The sequence below is a fragment of the Ciconia boyciana genome, chromosome 6 (assembly GCF_034638445.1).
Source record: "Ciconia boyciana chromosome 6, ASM3463844v1, whole genome shotgun sequence".
NCBI lineage: Eukaryota > Metazoa > Chordata > Aves > Ciconiiformes > Ciconiidae > Ciconia > Ciconia boyciana.
Window position 1 is genome coordinate 26302300 of NC_132939.1, and position 24005 is coordinate 26326304.

The 24005-nt window shown below is 43.2% G+C and overlaps 1 protein-coding gene across 13 annotated transcripts in view; it reads left to right on the top strand.

Annotated features, from left to right (window-relative positions):
- The window catches only part of TSPAN18 (tetraspanin 18), a 169991-nt gene that overhangs the window by 118294 nt on the left and 27692 nt on the right, over window positions 1–24005 (top strand). For all 13 annotated transcript variants that reach the window (XM_072864996.1, XM_072865001.1, XM_072864989.1 and 10 more), the window contains one exon: window positions 23903–23992. The gene's annotated coding sequence lies outside the window, so the exon portion shown is untranslated. The remainder of the gene's footprint in view (window positions 1–23902; window positions 23993–24005) is intronic.

Genomic DNA, 24005 nt, shown 5'->3' on the forward strand with positions numbered 1-24005 from the left:
CGCTGTATAAATTGTTAAGAGAGGAGGGAAGGCACGGGCAGGGAGCTGAGATTACAGCAGGAGCCATGAGAATTCCCAAGCTCCGAGTGCTCCTGATTTTAGCATTTCATGCACCCCTAGGTAGTGTTTGTTTTAACGTTTCTAGTCATGGTGAATGAAAGCAAAAATCCCGACTGGATAGTATATCAGTACTGTGATGATGAGGAAGGTTAGACTATCTGTTGTGTTTGCTGTATAGTGTTGTATCAGGAACAATGTTTATGGCTAAGATCCTCAAATACTGACACAGCATCGAGTAAGGTGGGAAAGGGACACTGTGACCTCTTTTTTCTATTAGACACAGGGTTTCTTTGAATTAAGTCTGGTTTGAATCAGAGCATCTTAATGCAGCAATTTGTCATACATTTCTTTTTTCTATTCATGATCATTCTTTCCTGTGTATCTGCAATTATATAATGTCCATATAGCAGCTCCAACAATTGTTTGGGAGGCAGTTGAATGCTACAGAACCTCTATGAGTATACTTCCGGTTCTCTGTCAAATAACTTCATCCTCTGCAATTTTTGTTTTGAATGCCAGTGGCCTGTAGATCATCTGTGAATTGAAGATGCTCAGGGACCAGGTTTGTGTGGTTTTTAGCTCTTGTCCATAACTTTCTTAGTTCACGGTGTTCTTTGGTCTTTCCTCAAATACTGAACCTCCGCCAAAGTAAGACCATCCCAATCTCTGTCAACATCAGCTGTACAGGGGAGGAGAGTGGAACAGGGCGTCATGAGTAAACCTGCCCGAAGCACCGTGAATGAAATCTGGATGTCACTGAAGTTAGTGGTAACAATCCCGCTCACCTCCCTGGCATTAGACATTTATCCCCTTACTGATGAAGAACTTTTCCCCCTTGTGAATGTAAGGATTGATGGATCATTTGTTCTCAGCTGACCTTTTCTCCCACAGACCATCTTTGAAGCCTGGTGATGTGTGTGCGTGTCCGTTAATCGTGACATTGGTAGGTTTTGCCTGGCCAAAACACAGCTTCAGGAATTGAGACTGTTACTTAGGGGTGGCTAGTAAATTTGGAAAGTTCCTGCAGTAGGAGGAGGTGGACCTAGGTGAGAGCATATACAGCACTGAGAAAGAGAAAGTCACAAAGTTTTGCGGACTGTCCCTGGCACCTTCCCAGCGAGCAGTGCTGGGAAAGCAGGCAACCCCAGGAAGACCTGGGAATGTGCTTTCATTGTCAGAAGGTAGTCAGAGATCTTGCTTTACTCTTTGCCTTTATTCTTTAAAACTGGAAAAGCTCTGCTGCACTCTGTGAAGTCGGGGGGTACCTGCCCCAGCTGCTCCTCCTGCGCGTTGCAGAGGTTTGCAGAGGCTCAGTGATGCCCGTTGCCTGGAGACAGAGCAGCCCTGCATCTCAGCCCCCGCCAGCCCTGCGAAAGCAGGGGCTGCAGGGCGAGAGGTGGGAGAATTAAGTCCCGTGCACTTGGAGGCAGGAGCATTAAGTCCACCCGATGCAGCTTGTAAGCTCAGGGTTTCCTTTTACTTTGCTATCTTTATTATTATTTATCATTATTATTGATAGGAGAAGAGTGCAACCCAGCTGCTCAGTGCAGAGATCTGAGGGCTCCCACAGGGCGAAGCGCTTCATGCCACTTAGAAAACCAGCCATTGTGCTGTCTCTTGAATAAGCATTTTATTTCACATACTTGTTCTGAGCCTCCTGCTGTTGCTCACGCTACAACTGCTGACAAGTGGCCTTCCTGGCGACATGGTATCAGAGCCTGTGGGCCGCCTTCCCTCTGGCTGAGACCCTGGGAGACAATACGAAGAAGACAGGGACTGTTGAATATTTAAAATAAAGTATTTCCTCTTAAACATGAAAATGCTCTTTGCACTTCATACACATCACTGCTTGGTGACAGTGATTGGCCAAGTCATGCATTATTCCTGTGTTCAGATAGGACTATGCTAACTGCGCTGCAGGAACTTTCTCCCTTCTCCCTGGCTGAGCACATGAAAGCTCATTGTTAGCAGGACGCCCTGCTGTATAGCACATGTGTAAATGTCTACGAACTTTACTAACTAGGATCCGTCAAAAATAATTTTTAAGCTGTTACTTTAAATTTGGGCTAGTTCATATTGTAATGGAACAGTTTTGCTGTATATGTCTGTAGAGCCCTGTGCTGTTTCAAACAGCACTTGGGAGCTGTGTCAGTGAGCATTAGTAAAGTAACGGTAATTAACCTTTAGATTGAGATAGCGTGTGAGATCTCTAATAATGAACCAGGGTCCTCTTGTTCAAAGCACTGCAAATTTGCATGATGGAAATACTATTTGAGCTAAGAGCACGTACATTCAACTTTAGTATAAGATGAGAAAACAAATAAGTATAATGCAGTGGGGGGGAAATGAACACCTGAGCAAGGCCACATTGAAGTCAGTGACCTTTCTACTGGCCATACTAGGCATTGGGTTTGGTCTTAACAAGGTTCCATGTTGGGCTTCTAAAAACACATTATCATAATCTCCGTGACATGGAGCTCACCAATGGACAACATTTTTCCTACATGAAGATTGTCTCATCTTCATTACTGAAGGAGGACAGCACCTAACTTTGAGCTAGTATTAGAAACAAAACTGTTGGGAGACTGAAAACCTGGAGGGTTTCAAGTCATAGTAGAAGGTCAGCAAACTTGGAGCAGTTTTTCCTAGGTCTTTAGAAAATATAATTTATGAAAGTATTTGCATCTCTGCAAAATAAATGCAAAGCGATAGATGACACAAGTACATTGTTCTGATGTTGTAGTTCACACTTTGTATTTCTATTTACACATGTATGAAGAATGGCAGAGGATGAAAGATGCGGCTCACTGAGACTCCTTGTGAGGCGACTGTTGAAAGGCTGGGCTGAAGATTAGAATCTGCTTTGTCTTGGCTCTGTGTGTGTGTGTATAAATATACATATATATGTATGAAAATATGCACATAAAGCCACTGATTGTCAGCAAATAACACTATTCACAGAAGCTTAGTATCTGCTGTAAGTGGAAAGGACAAGCCCTTCTCTCTCCTACTGAAGGCGAAGTTAGACATAAAATTGGTATAGGGTTTTTGTCATATAAATTGTTTATTCCTCTCTTTTTCCCGTCTTCATAAATAAATTTGTTAGGTGTTTTACCAGCTCATTTGTTTAGGTAAACCAAGTACATGCTAACTAAGGGTATCAATAAAATGCTATATCTTAATCAGATTTTAGTATTAATATCCCTCTGACCTGTTAGATTAAGCACTTTACACCATATAAATTTTCCTGTTTAAAAGTAAAAACACACCCCTTTCTCTTCCCTGATTTCCCCCCACAACACAGACAGTAGGCAAAAGGGCTGCATAATTTCTGGAGTGAAAGAGTAGATGGGAGGAGTGAGTGCGCGCGCTGGTTCCTGCTGAAATGAGGAGTGGGGTCACATTTTTGGGAACCATATGAGTGTGAAGGAGCTTTAAAAGACAGTGATCAGAATGGAGACTGAGATTCTTACCTCTGTAGACAGATCTGTGTGAATGACAAGGCTGGGCTGAACATCAGCTTTATTGAGAGCGTAAAGAATCATCGCTACTCAACTACCTCTTTACTGGGAAAAAAACCCATAGCTCACAACATACAGGAGGACAAATAGTTACGGAACTGCGACAAATTCTGATTGAAAAAACTGTTTGAAAGAGTTCTAAACCAGAGTTAGCTATGCCACACCACTTCCTCTTCTAGCCAATTTATGGTAATAAGTGGTGTGATAGGAATTGAATTGAACACATGCAGTATTGAAACACTGGATTAAAAAAAATTAACCTGATTTCAAGTTCTGTTTCAAAGAAATGTTGGGAGGGTTGTTTTTCCACAGCACATACAACAGGTAGATCCAAAGTCTATAAAAAGCTTGAAGTCTAGTCTCAGATTTTAATTTAGTGAATGCACAGGTACAGTATTCACTAAAGAGTTTAGCAGTGTGTTGAGCTTCAAATCCTTTGGGAAACTAAAAATATGAAACAGGCCAAAAGGCAGTGCCAAAAGAGGCATAATTATTTTTGTAAGGTTAAACAATTAACCCTTCTTTCTAGATTCAGCGCCATCCAAAATTCAAAACTTAAACTAATGAAAGGGAAATGGTACAAGATTAGTGGACTTTTAACTGCTGTCTTTCCCTCCAGCTGTGGGACATCGAAGATGTATAAGCCTTTATTTTCTGTGGCTTTATTAAAAATGCTCTTATCCTTCTGAGTGATGTGGAAGGGATGGGATGTTACAGCTATGTTTGGGCATAGCCTCAGTGCATTTTGCTGGTCTTTCATGGTATTGCAGAAGCTTCTTTTGCCCATTATTTGTTGTTGTTGTTGTTCCTTTGAGACAGTTTGCCTGGAAAACAGAAGGTCTTGGTTGGCTTCAGAGTGATTTATGTGATGATGAGTTAATGTAGTGGAGACATCATGTGCATACATTTAGAGTTGGGTTAACTGAATTAAATTTTTTAAATTAGTAAGACAGTGTATCAGCCTATGAGAACGAAACCCACCCTCAAATCACTAATTAGAGGAAAATAATTAGGATTGAATGCTAAAATTAGATTCAACTGTAATTTACAGGAGTGTTTGTTTAAAGAAGAGCCAACAAAAGTCATCTTGGCTCTGAGGATCACCAGGAAAAAAACTCTTTATATAGTATGGCCGTATAGCAACCAGCTCTGGAGATGAGTTGCTGGAAGTGACATGTCTGATTTATTGCCCACTGCAGCTTTGAGAGTGTTTGCAAGCTGAAGTGTCTGTTATGGTTAGGATAATTATAACAGGGTTTTATTTTATTTTAGAGAGAGAAAGAAAATAAATACTTTTTTGTGGCTTCTGGACGTGGATGACTTCTGTGGTTACTTTTGGTTCTTAAGCAATGCCAGCCTGGGCTGCTCGGTGTCACTTGCACGTTCCCTACAAAGGGAGCTGAGGCTGGTCAGTGGGAGGAGAGCCCGAGTGCGGTGCCCCAGCGCTTGCCCCATTGCGGTGGGACAGCAGAGGGACAGCACCGCAACGGGGCTTTGCCAGAGGCAGACAGGTAGACCTGGCAGGGCAAAAAATTATACTGTTACCCTGGTGGGAATTTCTGAGCGGGTAGTTAGGATCCATGCTCCCTGTAGAAGTTTTCTGCTGTTTCTGGTATATCAGTAGGTCTGCAGCTAGTTTTGGTTCTGCCTCTTAAAAACATGGATGTGTCAGTGCATTGCGGTTGGAGAGTATCTCTTCATGTCCAGTTGGAGTGCTCTGTGGAAGATGCTAAGATCTAGCCAGTTAGTGGAAGATGCTAAGATTGAGCTAGTTAGTTGTTTTATATGCTATTCACTCTGGTACTATCTTTCATCCTGAGTTCCCAAAATGCTTCCTAACCTGTATGCAATGGAATTGCAAGTGGCCTTTTGAGTAGGGACATAAGCAAAACACTGATGCCTTTCACTGAAAAACATTGCTTTCCAGACTCGGAAGACAAGGAACTTAAATCTGTGTAAAGCATTGCATCATCTTTAAGTTAGGGTCGCACAGAAAAGGTGTGTTCTGTTTCGTCTGTCTCATGAAGCAGGTGTCAGGTTTTGAAATTTTAGGGAGATTCTCTTCTCTTCTGTTGTGGTCCAAAAATATAAGGCCTGCTGTAGTTTTAAGTAAAGAAACAAATCAAAAAAGATGTAGATCTCTATCACTACTAGATGCCTTCTCCAAGAACCACCTTGGTTTGGCCTGGTGAATTTTTTAGGTCAATAGCCTAGCAATTAGCACCACGTTCCCTGGTGAGAACTGGGAAGACCACGAATGTCAGCCTGAATCTTCTGTGTCGCAGGTTAATGCCCCATCGACCACACCTTTGGCTAGTTAAAACTTTCTCTCTTGGTTTGATTAAAAGTTCCATCCTGGATTCACAGAAATATCACAAAATGCCTGTTTTTGAGTCTTAAAACAAAATGAAGCAACAATTCTCTCTCCCCAAACTGAAAGAAATTCTCAGCTGACAGATTCAGGCTCATCTGGAAGATGCAACAAACTCTCAGGAGGTCCATGATATTCCATCATGCAGAATGATAGGAAATAGTTGAGCAATCCCCCCCAAACTCAATGCCGCTAGAAATGCTGTCCAGACATTTGCATTTGCAGAAGGTTAGAGTTCTATTTTCTATAGTATCAGAAACTAAGCAGCTGTTCATGTATCAGTAGTTCATTTATCAACAGCCCTGGATAAGTATAAGATTTCACTGTGCAAAATCCTGCTTGCACACAGTTTTTACTGGAAGACAGTCTCTTTTTAGCTAAATAGGAAAAAAAAAGCTATGACGGTGAGTTGGGCAGTAGAACTACAAAAAGACAAAGAGATTTCAAGAAGTTACAAAATACATCTGAGAGCTCATGTTTTCAGCTTCCGGCGAAGCTGTCTTACAAAAAATTTGTAGTTCAAACCTTTTTCTATAGTTTCTATTTGTGCTGAGGAAAAAGAAAAAAAGCTAGTGCATGCAAATTGCTTCAATAAGATCCATCTCTTTGTGCCACCTATATTGCTACTATAGATTTGTGTTTTGAACAGCCCTGGGTAAAATTAACTGGATATCCAGCATAACCAGAGAACCTTCTTGCTAGGTTGACTAATAATGAAGAAAAGATTAACTATTCTCCTATAAACGGTCTGTTCACTGTTCTTGGCTGATCCCCTCCTGCTCTCTATTTTAATATCCTTGCCTGCTGGCAAGCTGCTGAAGCAGCACCAGCCATACAGTTAAAATATAGACTAGCCAGAAGTTTCAGTCAACTCAGAATTTCCTCGAACACTTACTGGACATTCATTCCAATTCCTATAAAAATGTCTAGGCAACTTGTTGCTTAGTGTTTCACCTCATTTTGTAGCTGCTACTTTACAACACTCTGATTTTAAAATGTAATTTTACAAGTGTTACTTTTACTAACTATATTTTCTTTTTCATTGTGCATTTTTAAATGCCAAGAGTATGAGCAGGGTGGAGAGGGGACCAGTGTTGTAACGGGTAATACAGAGTTCTGATCATTCTTGGTTCTGCTGCTCTTAAATATATTTCCACTGCTTCAGATGACTGTAAAAAATAGTATATCATGAATATTCAAAATATATTCAAAAAGCAGCCCAGTATTTGGGAAGACATGTTCTGTATTTAGTCAGATTGACTATAGCTAACATTTTTGCTGGTCCTATAGCTCTGGGAAAGAATATTCTATTTTCGTTTTCCGAGAAGAGCTGTGTGGACACAGAAAAGTACCTCTGGTTAATCAAACCTGACCAAGAAAAGGGGAGGGTTTTCCCCCTATAGACACTTCCATCTTTCATGAAGTTGTGGGGTCTCAGGATTCAGCAGCGAGGTGGGTGCTTCAATGCAAGACATAGATGTATCTTCAGAAGAGGCTGGGTGGAGTGTGAAACCCGAAGTGGAGGGAGGTGGTGTGGGGACTGAGTGCTGCAAAAAAAGCAACGCGAGGGTGCCCAGAGCAGGGCCCATCCTGGAGCTGAGTGTGATCCTCACCTTTGATAAACGGGGCTGAGAAGGGAATGGCAAAGGGGGTTGTGCATTAGAAGGATAGCTGCCTCTGTCCCCTTTGCAGACAGCCGGCACGCTTCAGATCTGTGCCTTCTGTGCTTCCTATGCCTTGCTTTCCTGAACAGTAACCTTCTCACTAACCTCATAAACTTATGAGGAAAAATGGGTGGGCAGAATGGTTTATTGAAAATCTTATTCTGAGTGGAGCTGCATTAATAAGCCTGCGTGCCTGATAAAAAACCCCACCCTCAACATGATGAAAAAGAAATCCCACTGAGTCTTCAGCATCCTGCCTGAGACACTAATTCCCCAAGGCAGAAAACAAAGCAAGTAAAAAAAAGTTTCTTTTCACATAGCAAAGCCAAAACACGTCCAGTTCTGATTTCAGATGAGTCCTGGGAGATGTCTCTTCTTTAATGTAACATGGGACCAGTATAAATGAGTTGACAAATACACAAATTGAGGGGTTTTTTTCTCATGCTTTAGAGAAAGCACCTATTAATTTCAGTGGGACTCATGCCCGGATGCGTTTTGTGACTGGAGCTGCCCTGAAGCGTACAAGGACCAGCGACTGCTAGCACTAGGGCGCAGGGAGGGTTTAGATGTGTGAGTCAGATTTTCCACGAGCACAGCTCCTCGTTTGGCTCCAATGGCCAGCACCAGCGGGACTTTGTCCTGCTCCTTCCTCCCTGTCCAGCTGTCTGCATGGCCTCTCCCCATCACCCCTCTTATGCTGCTTTTTGCCCCTTTGTGAAGTCCCTGGCAAGGCTTCAGCATTGCTGAAAGGCTTCAGCATCATACGGTTTCTACCAATAATATCTGCAACTCATGAGGGAAACAGCAGAGTACTTCTCTGGTTCCCTGAGGCTTTATAAATACTTTCCCAACTAAAGGCAGTTTATAAATCTACTCAGCTCCAGAATTGCAGAAGTTTGATGGCAACTCTCTGCTTACGATGGGATAAGAGAGCAGAAAGCGAGACTTTGTGCTAGCAAATGACCCCTGGCTGGAAGCAGTCTGTTAATGCTTTTAAATGAACTACTGCTGCAGAGCTCAGGGCTTGAGCCAGAAGCAGAATAGAAGGTGCATTATTATTACTGTTCTGATTATGGCAGATAATTTTGCTGTTCTCATTTACAAATTTAATGGTTTGTTAATAACGTCTGATTTGGGAATATAGTATAGTCTATTAACTAGGGGTGGCATAATGGCATTAATAAGGGTAATTGAGGTTGTTGCTATAATCTTGTTTGCTCTTTGGTTTGTTAATTGAAAATGACTTATCTTAATATATAATAGAAAAAATATGTTCCTCTGTGAAGCCTGAGCATATTGAAGGAAAAAGGGATGTGTCAGTCTGCGCTGTTTATAAGTTGTTGCGGTATCTGTACAGCAGTGAGCATACAGAAATGAACCAGTGTAATATATGTCAGGTATTGTGTGTCTGTGTTTGTATTCTGTATAAATAACAGCATGTGCTGTTACTTATGGCTGCGTGTGTCTCTCGTTGGAAGACTTAGTGCGTAAGTCTGTCTGGGATACGTGCGACTGATTAGAGAGCCGTTACGGGAGGAAATGGAAATGAGAGACAGACAGGCTTCTGAGTGTTTAACCCTGGAGAAGAAACTTGGCATTTCATCTTCTGTCAACGTTTGCCCGTAACTACTATTAACATTAATTATGGAGATACTTATGTGAACACCCTGTTAGCCCTAATTAGAGTTAATGGAAGAGATGTGTGGATGTTAACAGGACAAGAGACAACCAAGCTTCCATTTCTAAGGTTAAATATTCAGTAGCTCCCTCTTAGACATCTCCAACATCCTATAATCATGCAGTCAGACTTATGCAAAAGCAGTTTCTCCTGCCTTTTTTTCTTTTTCTCCCCCCCCCAATTATGGCCACCGTACACTATTTTTGCTTAAAGAGCAAACAACAATGTGGCAGTGACCCCAGTTACCTTTACTAATGTAATTATGCTACCTCTCCTCTATTCATAGTGCACCTCAGAATCAGACTTTATTAGCAAACCATTTGCTGTCCCTTTTACTGTCCTTTTAATGAATGCAAGTAGAGTCACTTAAGAGGAGCTGGAAGGACTTGGCTTTGTTCTGAACAGAGACCTTGTGATAAAGAGCTCAGGGCCTAAGCTCTTGAGTAGGTCATGCAATATCCTAGGTCTGTAAAGTTCCTATCACTGTGCTATTGTTTGAAGCTGTAAAGACAAAAAAAGACCTTCCTATTGCTCGCCGTCATTAGCTATCTTCAGTATTCTGAAAACCAGCACCACTGGAGAATTGAGACTGCAAAACTTACAGGTTGTCTTGTTATCCTGCTGTTGTGTATGATAGCACATCCCTGTCGCAAACCTCTGCCCAGTAAGTCGGTGTCTTTGTGGAAAGCATCTTTTCAGGACTGACTTGGAAACTTGTAACCCTCCCTGAGAGCCCTGAGCCTGCCTTAGGTGGTGTCACACACTCCGCAGGGCAGGGCGGGCTTCCTTGTGGTCCATTTCCTTTGCCACGGACATATGTGATGAACTTGGATGGTGTATTGGGCAAAAAGTGCATTTTCTTCCCCAGATGATTTGTTACATAGTTCATCTGATCATCTCTTATTACTATGCAAGTACAGTGCGGGGCCCCTTTGAATGCTGCTTAGTTGCATCCTTACGACTTTCAACCTGTAGCTCCCGGGTGCTTGTTGGCTGGAGCCGCGGGAGCAGCGTTACCCCAGCTTTCCAGCCGGGGTGGCTTTCTCCTTTTTCCTGAAGCAATTCCAAGCGTAAGAGCATCTGTGCTAGGCTCAGGTCTTGCATGCACCCGTTTGCAGAAACTGCCCAACAGCCCATTGCTGGCCGAGGTGCCTAACGTTCACAGGTGCAGAGCAGCAGGCTGGCGAGGGGACTCTGGGGATGGGACAAAGCACTTGGCCTCTAGGGCTGGGTGGGAAGTCGGTCTCTGCTCACGTTTACCTGGAGGATGAGCGAGGGGAAGGCTGGTAGATTTTGATTTAGCCATTTGTTAGTTTATTCTCTTCATGTTTCTATCTGTTTTTCCACTTGTGTCATCACAAGCGCCTGTTTTATTTTGTGCTGGTCGCAGAATCTGTTCAGCTTTGTAATTAATACTACTTTATTGATTTAATAGGTAAAGTAATGCTTTCACAGGTCAGATCTACGTGGATCTTTTTTCTTTTTTCTTTTTTTTATTTTTGGGTTTGTTTGGTTGGTTGGTTTTGTTCATGGGTGTGTATTTTTTAATGGCCATGTAAAGCTTAAAGTGCCTGTATTTAAACTGGTGGGACAAAAAGGCTTTTGATGGTATTTTGCTCTGGGATTTGGAGTAAGCTGTATTGGTTTGAGAACTCTTGCTGGACATTGTTTAAAGTGGACAAATGCTAAGAAACTTTGTTCTGTGCTATGCAGGGTTGCTAGTTTAGCTCTTACCTGCATAGTTAAAGTGGCAAAATCCCCTACTGCAATATGGCTTACTCCAGTTTATGGGAAAGAAGAAATTTTTCAGGTGTATCTACATTTAGATCTGTTAACAAAAAGGATAGATACATCATCTTTAAAAAGGAGAAAGCCCCTGCATTATAAAGTTTCTATTAAATTGCTCACTAAGCCTTCAGCTACAGTAGGAAAGAAACTGATGCTGTAAAAGGAACATAGTCATGACATTTTTTATTTCAGCTAGAAAAATGTGGCCTTGCTTGGAGCAGAAGCTGCCTCTCTGATGAGGCCGTGGTCTGGTTGTGTGGTTGGGAAATGAAACACAATCTGAGCGAAGATATTGTCAAACCCACCGAGGTTAAGCACCCTTTGCCCCAGGCGAATTCCCTTGTTTTTTTATAAGCCACTACAGCTAGGCTGTAAAATGGAGGTCTCCAAACAAAGCTAAGGTAATAACCGCAGGTGGTAACTTAAAACTGCCTTCATGAACTAAATCCTGCATTTTCTGTCCTTGAAATAAACAGAGCAAGTGTGAAGTAAATTCCTCCCTGTCTTGCCTATGACTCATATGAATATCTGCTTCAAGTATGATACATTTAAAGTCTTCAGCCAAACCCTTGCACATCGATGCCTTAATTAAAATCAGTTTGTTTTGTAGGTTAATTCCTGATACCATATCCACCAGTGTAGTCATTTTTTCCTGTTAAATGGCTGAATGAGATCTAACATTAAAAAAAATCCTGTCCTAAGATGGATTTTTTTTTTAATCTCTAGACCAAACAATAGTCCAGTTGAAGGGACCAATTTCAGAATCACTGAGCCAATAGTAAAGATTTAAGTAGCGAGAAAGTCATTATTCTGGGTGTTTGGCATAGGCTTAGCAGTATTACATTGATTTACAAAAATGAATCCCCCCAGTCGGTACTGATAGATTCTGTAGTTATCTGGTCACCTCTGACATGCCTTCTTTACCAGAAGGATATCCTGGTTATTACCCCAAAATGCTTTGGAGTCACCTAATTCATTTGTAATCTTCCCAGGATAGCAGGGGAAGCAGCAGATAAGTATTAGCTGAGAAACCTGAGTGGTTTTGCCCTGGGATAATGGAAAGATAATGTGTTATATGAGAAGATGTCATCTCACCAAAAAATGAATTTCAGGAGCTGGTATTTCATACAGGATATGTAAAATGCTTAAATGGGGGCTTGCTTGGCATTCACTTTTATTCTTTCATTCATTCTTTTTGAGTCAGATTTGTTTGGATGCTTCTGAGCAAAATCAGATTCGCTAAATGACAAGTCATATGCAAAAATCACATGACAAAAAAGGTGAATGTGGTGTACAATATATGGTGCAGATAACAGCATCAAGATAGCGCATTGCAGAAGAGGGGAAGTTAGGAAATAAAAGATAAAATACAGCCTCTCAATCAAAATTTGAAGCAGTGGAATTGATGAGGAAGAGAAATACCAGCAAGCCCGTGTTTGGGGGTGGTGGTAGTTCAGTCAGTCAGGGCAAGGTGAGCCCATGCTCGTTTCACCAGCTGCAAAACTCTGGGGAAAGCTTGCACGTCTCGGTGTGCTCACCCTTCTGGAGCTCAAGGGGCTGAAAGTGGGAAGCTTGGATCTGCTGATTAGGTGTGTCCAGCTCCACTGAGTAGCAGCATTTAAATAGCAAAACTGGCAAAGGACAAACTGAGTCAAGGATATTCTTCAGGGTTTTACCTGCTTTCTGCTTGGCCCATAGGGAGTGTGCAGGCTCAGAAAAGGAGTACAGCCTATCGAAATGACAGATCCCTAAGCACATCTCCTGCCTCTCATATTCCTCTGTGCATCTCCTGTGCCATGTCTTCCATCTCATCAGAGTCAAGCTATACTCACCTCTAGGGCACCGGGGTGCACAGCTTGAAATGATGGGGTTTAATATGGGCCCTGAGCGGAAGGAGGCTGGTGTCAATAAATAAATAGAAAGAGAAATATTGGAAGGCCAATTTACATGAGGGCACTGTGTCCAGATTAATATGCTTCATCCAAAAACTGTAAGAACAAATCTGTTTTCCAAGGGCTGCAAATAGGCAGTCCCTTATCGGGGGAAGTTTTGTGCTGTAGCTTTTCCATTTTAAGTATCAGATAATTGGAAGTGCCTGCCTCAAACTCCTGATCAAGTCTGTGCTGACTGGAAAACTTTTGTTCCTGAGCTGCTTCTGAGGGAGCTGCTGTAAACTCTGCATTTTCTAAAAGCATCCCCACATCCACCCCCCAGACTTTATTAGCAGCCAGGGCAGCCAGGATACTGATCCTTGATCCCAAATGCCCTGAAGACTCTCATGCCTCTACTGACCTCATGGAAGAGCTAGTTCACACTGTTGTCTATGGGAAGAGTGGGCAGGGTGGTATGTGGGCTGCTGTGGTGCTCACCCTTGCTGCTGGCATGGGATGAAGTGTAACAGGTCCATGACATCTGGTGTACACGTGGCCCTCCCGCAAGGGTTACGTGAAGCAACCAACAGCCATCTCCCCTTGATGTCACTGAGAAGCTCATATGTCCCTCCAGTGTGCACTGAGGCTAAAGGGAAGAGGAAGACTCAAGCCATGAGTGAGGGCAAGGTGTGTTTTCAGGTCTTTCAGCAATCACCAGGTTGCTTTTGCCCTTCACCTTTGAAAATCCTGTGCTGGACCTTTCCTTAGCCACAGGCTAGGTGCTGGGAACAGAGCTGATGCAAGAGTAAGATGAAGTAGCTCCAAACAGAAGGTGAAGCTTCAAAATACATTGGGTTGGCAATAGCTCTCAGCTCCTAAGGAGAATGCCCTTTCCCTCCAACACACAAACGCCCATAGTGCAACCTCTGTGTTGTCTGGGAGTCCTGGGGCACTGGCAGCATCGGTCAATGAGGAGCCTCAACTGTGTCGTGGACGGTGTCTGCTTTCAAGATGAAATTGTTTGCTGTGTCTCTCTTCCTATCAATAGATCGTTGACTTGTGATTCTCCTAATGAAGAGGTGACAGTGTGAACCTGCAGAAGAATCTTGCAGGGGGTGTCTGTGTGAGGGCTGCCGGAGCGCATTTTTTGAGAGATCAGCTCTAGATGGATACTTTTCACGGTTTTGGGCACATCATTGTGGGGAACGTGGCAAAGGTGGAGTACAAGCCATCTGATCTTTTTCCATCCAGTTGCCATGAGCTCAGAGCTGTGCAGTTCATGTGAAGGACCCCATCTGGCTTTTTGTACCTGAACATTTTTAAATATACTGGCAGTCACTCAAAATGCTTGTTTTGATCTAAAAATGACTGTATTTTGAATTCTGTCTTTCTAGGCACTTCTTTACTGCTTTCAGTACAGGCAGCCTGGCACTCTTATAGGATACTGAATGAAATCTCTCAGACTCCATGGGTGGCACATAAGTGTTGTTGTTAATTATATTAAATATGGGGGGGGGAGGGCAGACGACGGACACCAACTTGAAATGACTTGCCAGAGCCTGTAAGTTTCTGTGAGAGATGTTAGGAGAACCGGAGCTATAACGTGGTCTGAGCAATAGACAGTGGACCACAGAAGCTGCCCAGGACGCTTGCTGGGTATCCTGGAGCAAAGCCACGTCAGCTTTATAAAGGACACTGAGCTTCATCAAGGGATTTCAGACTGTAATGTGGAAAGCAATCTAAGGCTTAAGTGGTATTAATGTTCTGATGCAAGGTGGTTTGTGTATCATGCAGACATGCAGAATAGTGACCACAAATCTTGTTTTGAAATTTGTCATATAATTTATCGTCAAATGTGTTTGCACAGCAAGACCCACCGTATTTTCAGAAAGAGTCTTCTCCCCATGCTGACAGCAGTGATGGGAGAAGAGGCTGTTAAATGCTGCGTCACTCGAGAGAACTTTTCTTGTCCTTGAAGCAGAGCTCAGAGCAACTCTGTAGCCTAACTGGGAGAATGCCCCAAAAGGGCTGTCTTTTCATGCTGGGAACGGCTTGAACATCCTGTTGTTCCCTGTGTGTCTTAGCCTAAACCTGGGCTGCTTTGGCTGTTTGCCCTGCAAACCTGCTTTTGATACTTCAAAAAATATGGTGTTTTTTTAGCTGAAAGGCAGCATTGCTTTCAAATTGCATGCTGGTCAAGAAAAGAGACATAGCAAAGGTGGGGGTACAGTGAACTTTAGCCACGGAAAACTGGTGTGACATGGAGGTTAGTCCTGCCCCTTATTAATTGTTTAGTAACATTGATTTAGTTACATATTGATTTAGTGTAACATATTAATTGTACATCAATATGTTCTGTTTGTTGTCCTCCCTAAAAAGCCTCCCCAGTCTTTGCAAAAATAGGACTCGCTAGGTCAGGTCAGACTGTGTTGTTGCTCCTTTTGGGTGCGAAGAGCAAGGCGCTCAGCAGCCCAGCTACGAATTGTTTTTTGTACCGTTTTCAGGCCATGTGAGCTGCCTTATGGTTGGTGCTTCAGATCATGCCTTCATCATTCACTGGTACATTTGGAATTATTCAGCCCCCCTGATTTGAATTAGAAGTTGTTTTATGTCATCAGTTTCTGACTCCTGACTTCTAGCAGGTATAATACCAGTGAAGACTGAGTAAAAGAAAATTCATCACCATCCAGAGTATTTCCATGGTTAAATTTGCTGTTTCAGTTTTGAAAAAGTCCTTATGATACCCTGCCAGTGCATGCCACTTCTTACGTATATGTATGATTGATGGTGCTTCAGGTTTTGCCCCAGGCTATTCCCAGTCTGCCTGCAAGTAATGCTGGTAGTGAAGTTTCCACTGCTGCCGTTATGTGTTATTTAGATTACAATAGAGCTAAAAACATGCTGGCCCTGAACCACTTCACAACAAGAGATACAATCCTTTTCCCCCAAAGCTCACAAACCTTGAAACAAAGCCTGCCTGGGGAGGCTCTTTGGCACTGTATTAAATATCCTTGCTGAGAAATGGTTTCTTACAATTACGGCTTTCCTAATAGGCACCATGGGTAGTATCAACACAAAGCTATCTGTTTTACATGGTTTGACCTGCTTTAACCCCAGCCAGTCTCCTGGAGATGTAGAAAATATCTGTTCCATACAAAGGTCTTGTCTTTCAAGCAAAGCAGAAGCGGTTTTTTTAGAGGGCTAGCTTTCTAAGAGGAGACATTATGCTTTTTGTGGGTGAAATTTACCCCACTGAGGCTACCTGAAAGCCTGTGCATCCATGTCATCAGCACGTAAGCTGCTGTCTTTGTGTGCAAAAACGAATTGTTCCCCAAGTCTCTCCGCTTAAGACCGCTGCGGATGCACTAAGCTTAGGGAATAAGGATATGTTGGGAAAGTGTATATATTGTTCACAATGTTATCTTCATTAAGGGAAAAAAAGGTACGCCCTTTTAACTTTTAGCTAACAGGAAATATTTGACCCAGACTCAAACCTTAATGAAGACTAGATCCCCAGTTTTGCTAGGGTTTTACATCCTTACAAATTCTTTTTTTTTTTTCTTTCTCCTCTGAAGAAGTTTTAAGTCAGTCAGCAATATAAGTGGAATTTGGATCAGCCTCTGAGCAGTTAAGTAGTAAGGACATTTCCGTAAGGTTACTCAGTTCCCCTCCCCGCATGTGGAAGGATGCGGTTGTTGTGGGGGAAGTGTTACAGGTGGCGATGGAAATGAGTTCCCCCATATTCTCACCTCAGAAAATTAAAGCTTTGGCCTCCCCAAGACTCTGCAAGGTACGTACACCTGATTGCCTAGTTTTCCTGCAGTGGGAAGCAGATGCCTCCAACCCCGAGAGCCCCCTGAGCGGGGCGTGGGGAGATGCCTGGGGGCTGCGTGACCCCATGCCGTGCTCTGGGCAGGACCGCGGCAGGGCGGCCGCCCGGCACAGGCACCGCGCTCTCCTCTCGCTCACGAGAGCTGCAGTGCGGGGCTGGCTGTGTCGCTTCATAAACACGGTCGAGGCATCAGTGGAGGAAGTTTAATTAGGCACCTTTTATTTCTTAATTCCTGTAAGTGCCGAAGCGTGCTCGCCTGGCCTCAGCGGCGGCCAGGCTCCCTGTGACTGATGCTGGGAGCATCAGTCGCAGGGATGTGTTGCTATGGCACTGGGAGGTGTCTCCAAACCCCACCGCTCCGGTAGCTGAGTCGGCTCCCAGCAGCATGTCCTAATTGCGGCTGTGCAGCAACAAAACAAATACTCTGAGATTTCCATAAAGGCTATAATAAAAGGAGCATCCCTTGCTTTTTAATATGTGCTGAATGGGTTCATTTGTAAGCTTATTACGACTTCAGAGAGAGAAGCTATTAGGGTGATCATTAGCTGCCTGTGTGAATAGCAAGGAAAACCATGGCGTGTTCCAGAATAACCCCCTTTTTAATGTCTGCACTTTCAGATGCATTAACAATACCCAGCCATGCTGTCTTTCATGTTTCCCTTGCCATGAGTAAGGACAAAAGAGAAAGGAGAAGGGGGACAGTGAACTGCATGCTTTCAAAATAAGTTCAGATGGAGAGAAAAATGAGGTGTTAAGAGAGCAGCAAATTCACTAGCATGACATTGTGTGTCTTGATGCAATATCTGTTATCCATTGAGAAAGCAAAAGCAGCTGGGAGCCAGCCTGTGAGTCTTGGCTCATATCTCACTTAGTCCCTCTACTCCTGTCATCTATGTATGAATTGTGCTGAGGGTCTTTTGTCTGCCTGGAACCTGATCGTTGCTGGAGCGCTTAGATTATACATCTTTTGAAGGAAGAGAGAACATTTAGAAACACGTATGCCAAGGTTATGGGATTTATTAACTCTCATTTATTTTCCTGCAGAATATCTGAAGCTCTCTTGTGGGCCGTGGCCCTGGTTTTCTCTCTGCTCCGTCTTACTCTTTCTCAATCAGAAATAAGAAGTATCTGTAGCAAAAGACATTGGACGGTTGGGTGTTCATACCTTAATTGGGACAGGTGTGGTTGAGATCAGTCATATTTACCTTTCAAACAACATTAACTGCAGTTTTATGTCTTAGAGTAAGTTAAGGGTGCTGATTACAGTGAAACTCAGTTTAGATTTGCACATGGAATATATATGAGATATGTATCAGTTTGGCTATAAGCAGGGTAACTTAGACTTCATGTCTGCCTCTCTTCTCTAGGTCATTTCTCCTGACCTTTGCTGCAATCAAGTTTTCCTGCACGTATCACACCTATAGCTTGTGAAATGTATTTATTTCATAAATAAATAAATCACTCTGAATTGTGAGCTCTGTGGGATAAAGAATTTCCTATTGTGTTTAGAATCCATGGCACTTTGGGATGCATTATTATTCTTCGTGTTAAAAACATTTAAAAGATGACCAGAATCAGATAAATAATGCCACTTCTCAGATTTCCAGCAATATTATTTTCTGGTTTATTTAGTATTACTGACATCCCTTATTTAAGATCTGCTTTTCTTACAGGATGTTTTTCCTAACCCTTGCTTTTCTAGACTGACTAAACCTGATTAAACGGACTGTTTAGTTTTTGCACGTGTGTAGGCAGTTACCTGAAAGAAAGAGAGTTTATTTTTCATTTTTTTGTAAAATAGTTAATGCATTCGAAGTTCTGTTTGGGATTTCTTTCTTAAAAGCAATTAAGATTATTAGTCCCCCAATTAAATGATGTTAAAGGGTGGGTTTCTTTTTCCCCACCTCCGCTTTATGAAAAAGCACTGAGAACAACAAAAAAAAGAAGTTAACCTACTGATCTGGAGCTCCATTCTGCATTAAAACAGATGATAAAAGCAGGAGTTTCAAATTCCCTTGCCCGTGGGCCCTTGCCTGTGCCTCTGCCCAGCCGGTCTGGGGCTGCTTTTCCTTGCTAAGGAGAGATCATCATCATCATCTTTTTGATAGGACAAGGCCCTGTGGCTCGTAGTAATCTATTTTGATTGCTTCCTTACTTTAAAATCAATCATTTTCTTCCTCTGCGTTGTTTCCCTGAAGCCGGCAAAGTATCAGGAAACTTTTTAAAATATTGGAAATCATGGTCTGGGGAGGACAAGGTTGCCACAGCAACTGCCCAGTGTTTCTGAGATGTATTCCTGCATCTTTCAAAACAATCATGAATGCCACAAACTGCTGAGGCATTTGCTGCCAACAAAGCAATGCTATAGGAAAAAAGAATAGAAAAGAGCACCGAGGAGTCAGTTGTTGTAAAGGTGAGATGTGTCAGGCTCAGGGAAAAAGTGGCAGGCATTTACACTTCATGTTAAATGCCCTAAGCGTCTGGAATGCCGTGCAAGCGTATGGAGTGTTTCAACACTTGACAGTATCTGACATGACAGTGGATAATGTTACTTGGCTTGTGATGCAACTCCATGATCCACTCGGGAGGGTGACATTTATTCCATCCTAAAGGGAAATATTTTCAGACATAGGAGGCCAAAGTTAGCTGCCTCCCTTTTGGTATGCTAAATAGACTTCTTTCTGGAACAGAAGATGCCTGTCAAAGACTGTAACTTGTCAGCCAGAAGTGGTCAACTTTTTCATGGGTTTGGGTCTGGTCTCAGTATGGACTGGTGAACGGAGGGCTGTACTGTGGGTCAGGAGATCTAGCACAGCCATTCCCCTTTTAGCTTTGGTTTTCTTATCTGCTAAACAGAATTAATATTGTTATAGTATCAGTGCATATAATCTTTGGGTCATCTGTTTAGAAAGACAGACAATCAGTACCATATGGTTTCATTGTACTGCGGTTAATATAAGGGAAAATACACCTGTGAGCTGAGGACTTTTTTTTTAAGGAACAGAACTTAAAAGAGTTGCAGGCTCTCAGATGTGTTGGTTCTGTATGCAGCATCTTCTTTTCTGAGATGGCTGATGTCTGTCTGTGAAAAGCTGTATGAAAGAGCCAGACATGATTACCTATTGAACTTTGCTTGGGAAGGGGCCAAAGTGAGCAGTTCGTGTTTCGAACAGTGCTGTATGCACATTTGCACTAGTTGAAATGGAGTGGTTAGTGTCCTGATGCTATACTGGCACTTCAGACACATACCCTAGCACTTTTCCAAATGTTACAACATTTGGGAGAATAAGTTCTGCTCTAGGACTTCTGAATTTCCATTTTGAATGTCTGTACATGTGGGAGATTTTACCTCCATATGATCTTACGTATTCTATGCACACATTGTGCAAGGTTGCAAATACAAAACATAGATGGTAAGTGTTGTATTACTGGTTTTGTTGCAAAGCTGGTGTTATTTATATGAAGCTTTAAGAGATTCAGTCCAGCCGTCTTTTTCCTCCTGTGTGTGACTGATGTGCTCTTATGCACAGCCTTTTGGTGGCAGAAATGTGTCTGTTAAAAGCAGATAGACAAGAGTCAGGAAGGGATGTGGCCCAGTTGTCCCGAATGCTCTGCTTGGGTGGGAAACTTAGGGTAGTTTTAGCAGCAACTCAGATTCATTTAAACACCTTCCCAAGCCTCATATGATTTTAGTGTTATAAAAGCCAATCAGGTTATTGCTTTAAGGTATAAGATGCCCCTAAGGGCTTTGCTCGCTCAACTGTAGTGAGGAATTAAATGCTCTCAGGCAGTGCAACCACCTCATTCACTCCAGTGTTGCAAGGCAAGGCAGTCATCGCTGGTATAATGGGCCCATATTACAGTGACATTAGCATTTTAATGCAACTAAAGAGGAGGTAGATTGACTGTAATTTAGTATCTAGTTGCATGGCCTTGTGCAGGTCCCCTCATCGCTGCTCCACAGGGGCTGATTATAGTTACACAGTGCACTTCGGAATCTAGTTGGATATACATGCAGTAATGTAGTCATGTCACAGCAATGACTCTGCTATGCAAGCACTATGGAATTCCAGTGCAATTAGTTATTTATGTAGGAGCAATAGTTACAGGACAATGCATGGGGCTGACAGCTTGTGCCAAGCTCCAGTTCAGGAGCAGCAAATGTTTTACTTTTTTCTGAAGCCATTGGAAGGGAATTATATTAATCTGATCCTGCTTCCACAGAGATGTTTCTCTTCACCCTTCACCATAAAAGTACTGACCTGTTGCAGAGATCCAGCAGGATGTGACTTCTGTCTTCAGCTTCCTCTTTGGATGAACATATGGGCTGGCATGTGTTTTGTTTTCTCTAGACCCTGCAAATGTGGTGAGCAAAGGGGACTGGCAGTAGCTAGAGGCACTTGTGAAGCAGGACACCTGTAAGCCATTCATCTGGTGGCCTTCCTGCAGTAGTTAACGTGCAGGAGACTGGATTTCTCCCAAAGACAGGCCTTGCTTCTCCATCTTGCACCCTCCATTCCTTTCTTGTTTCACGTGCTACCCGTTGACTGTATCAGCCTCTTTTTGCCCCCTCCATCTTTGCTCTGGCTCTCCAACTGTCTTGCTGCGTAAGACCAGCAGGAGTCATGAGTTTGGTTGCTTTTCCTTCATCAAAGCCTGCTCCTCACAAAAAGCTGCTCTGAAAGCAGCGAATGTGAAGAGAAGCCAATGCTCAGCAAGGAGACTTGATGCGGCGGCTGTGAGATGGCCAGGCGGCCAGACAACGTGCCAAACGCAGCTGCTCAGCCGGCCGAGGCAGCGTGGCTTGCAGGCGCGCAGCCCCAAGGAAGGAGGCTTGGCCTCGGCCGTTACTCCAGCTTCCACTGTGTTTCCCCAGCGACTGTAATTAAAGGCATCAGCTTGCTCGAGTCACAATTAGGCATGGTGGTTTTGCACTTTCTGCAATTCTCCCTAATGACAAAATCGTAGCTATTAACCAAAGAAAGTCTGTTTGGCAGGGACTTCCTCCCCTTTAGGGCCATAGAGTAAGATGGAGTAGTGCTGCTGTTTGGCACCAAACACACTCTTTCATCCCTTCTGACACAGCACCTGCTGGTACCTACTGAAGCATTTAAGCTTCTTCCTCTCTGTGGTGCTGTAATTTCTTTAAAATATTGTGACTTAAGAGGAATAAAAAAAATAAAATTCCTCTCCCACGCAGACCTTTGAGGGCTTGTAGGGATGTAATTATAGGCACACACAGTAGGAGCAGGAATCTTATCATTCTGGTTATTTTCCTAATGATAGGTTTATATAGCACAGTGTCATCTCTGCTTTAAAGTTAGAGCCATCTTCTCCTGGCAGCAGTTATCCCAGGATAGTGGCATCATAGGGACAGGACAACTGAAGAAATTGTCTCTCAATTGCACATGCAAAACACAGGATGAAGTGTCCCCACGCGCAAAAAAAAGACAAAACAGTAACGGTGGGCACTGGGCTCTGACTGTCAAAAAGGGGCTCTCTACTGTGGGGCAGTGACACTGTCTCTTGTCCTAGCTGTAGACTCTCCAAGCCCCTCTCCAGAGGTCCCTGAGCCTGCTGCAGCCATCTCCCAGCCGGTCATGTAGCACCCTCTGAACTTCCACACTGCTGGTAAAGCTGTACTGATCCGGGGCAGCCTTCGTACACAGCATTGTAAAGTGGGGCACTTCAGCTGCTGCTCAGCAGATGCCTTCAGTACTTTGCAGCAGAGATGGGTTGATTGACTATAGATGTTTGTGCACTCCAGATTTCAAAAGGGAAGCCATCCATGCTCATCATTCGGAGATGTAGGTCCACAGTGACAGAGGAAGGACATAAAATGTGAGGGATTAATGCAAAACAAAAAGTCTATGAATATTCATTATATGTTTTATATTGTAATAGTTTCAGCCACCTTGAAACTCTTTGTTCGCTTCCTGCCAACAACAAACGATAGACTTTTACTCACAGAAGTCTTAATGGGAGGCAATTTTCAAAGGCGCATTCACAAATGTTTGTGGGAAACAGATGTTAAATGCACCCCCTCCAGAAATCACAATGAAATGCTGGCAGTGAGAGAGCAGGGATAGACCCAGGTGACTTATCCGATCCCTCCCAGGGAAGCAGTGGCTTCAGCAAAGCTGCGAGTATTCCAAAACGATTTGTGAAGGATGAGTGAGTGAGTTACAGTGCCAAGCAACCCTGTGTGCATATTGGACCTTTATGGCATGGGACGCTGTTTGAATAGTTTAAGGCTGCCCTTTCCCACACGTCCTGCAGTGTGGGGTTGGGGCTGTGTCGGACAGGTGGAAAAACAACCTGGGAGAGGGTGCCCTGAGAAAGCAACAGTCAAACATGTTGACATAACAAGCATGCTTTGCACGTTAGTCTGTAGTCTCACCTCACCTTTGCCTAGCCAAAGACTGTCATTAGCATTGTGCAGGCAGAAATTAAAATTTACTGAGAAAATTGTTAGCTCAAGGGCAGTGGCGGTCTGCACCCGGGTCCCTCTGCCCGCACCGGTTTATCTAACGCCTTTGGGCATGCATGTGGTGGCTTCTCCTTTCCTCTCTGTTGATGCTTCCCAGGCAGTGACAATGAGGCAGGAGAGGAAATAGTTTGCTCAACTTGGCGTGAGAGCTGGCTGGGAGAACGAGGGATAGCGCCCAGCGTCTCAGGCTGTTGCTCCTGATGGCTGGGCTGGGCTTGGCTTCCCAAAGATGCATTCCATCTCCCTTCCTCTGTCTTTTCCATTTTCCCAGTAAATGGGCTGTAAAGTCACAGCAGATTAAAGTTTGTCTAAACCTCCTATAAAATATTGAAGGTGCAGCTGGTATTAATCTAGTCCTGTTGTGGTATGAGGTGCGTGTGTAATGGGACTATAAATTTACATGTGGTCTGTGGGCATTTAAAACACCCCAAAGGTTGTTAAAGAGATTCTGAGGAATTGGATCCCTCACTGGGTATTAAAAGCTCTTCATTAGTGCTAATGTACACTAAATTAAGGTGGCAATTAGACTGAGCATATTCATCAGGATGGTGTGTTTTAATAAATTGTGTATTTAACATGATTGCATTTTATTGACTTCTGCAGTAATTGCATATTTTTCTCTTACAGGACAAGCTTGGCTAGAAAGAGATACATGGGACACACAGACAATTAAAGACTAGAGTAGACACTGTGCTTCAAGTCCCAAGATTTGTGAAGGTGAGTCTTGTTT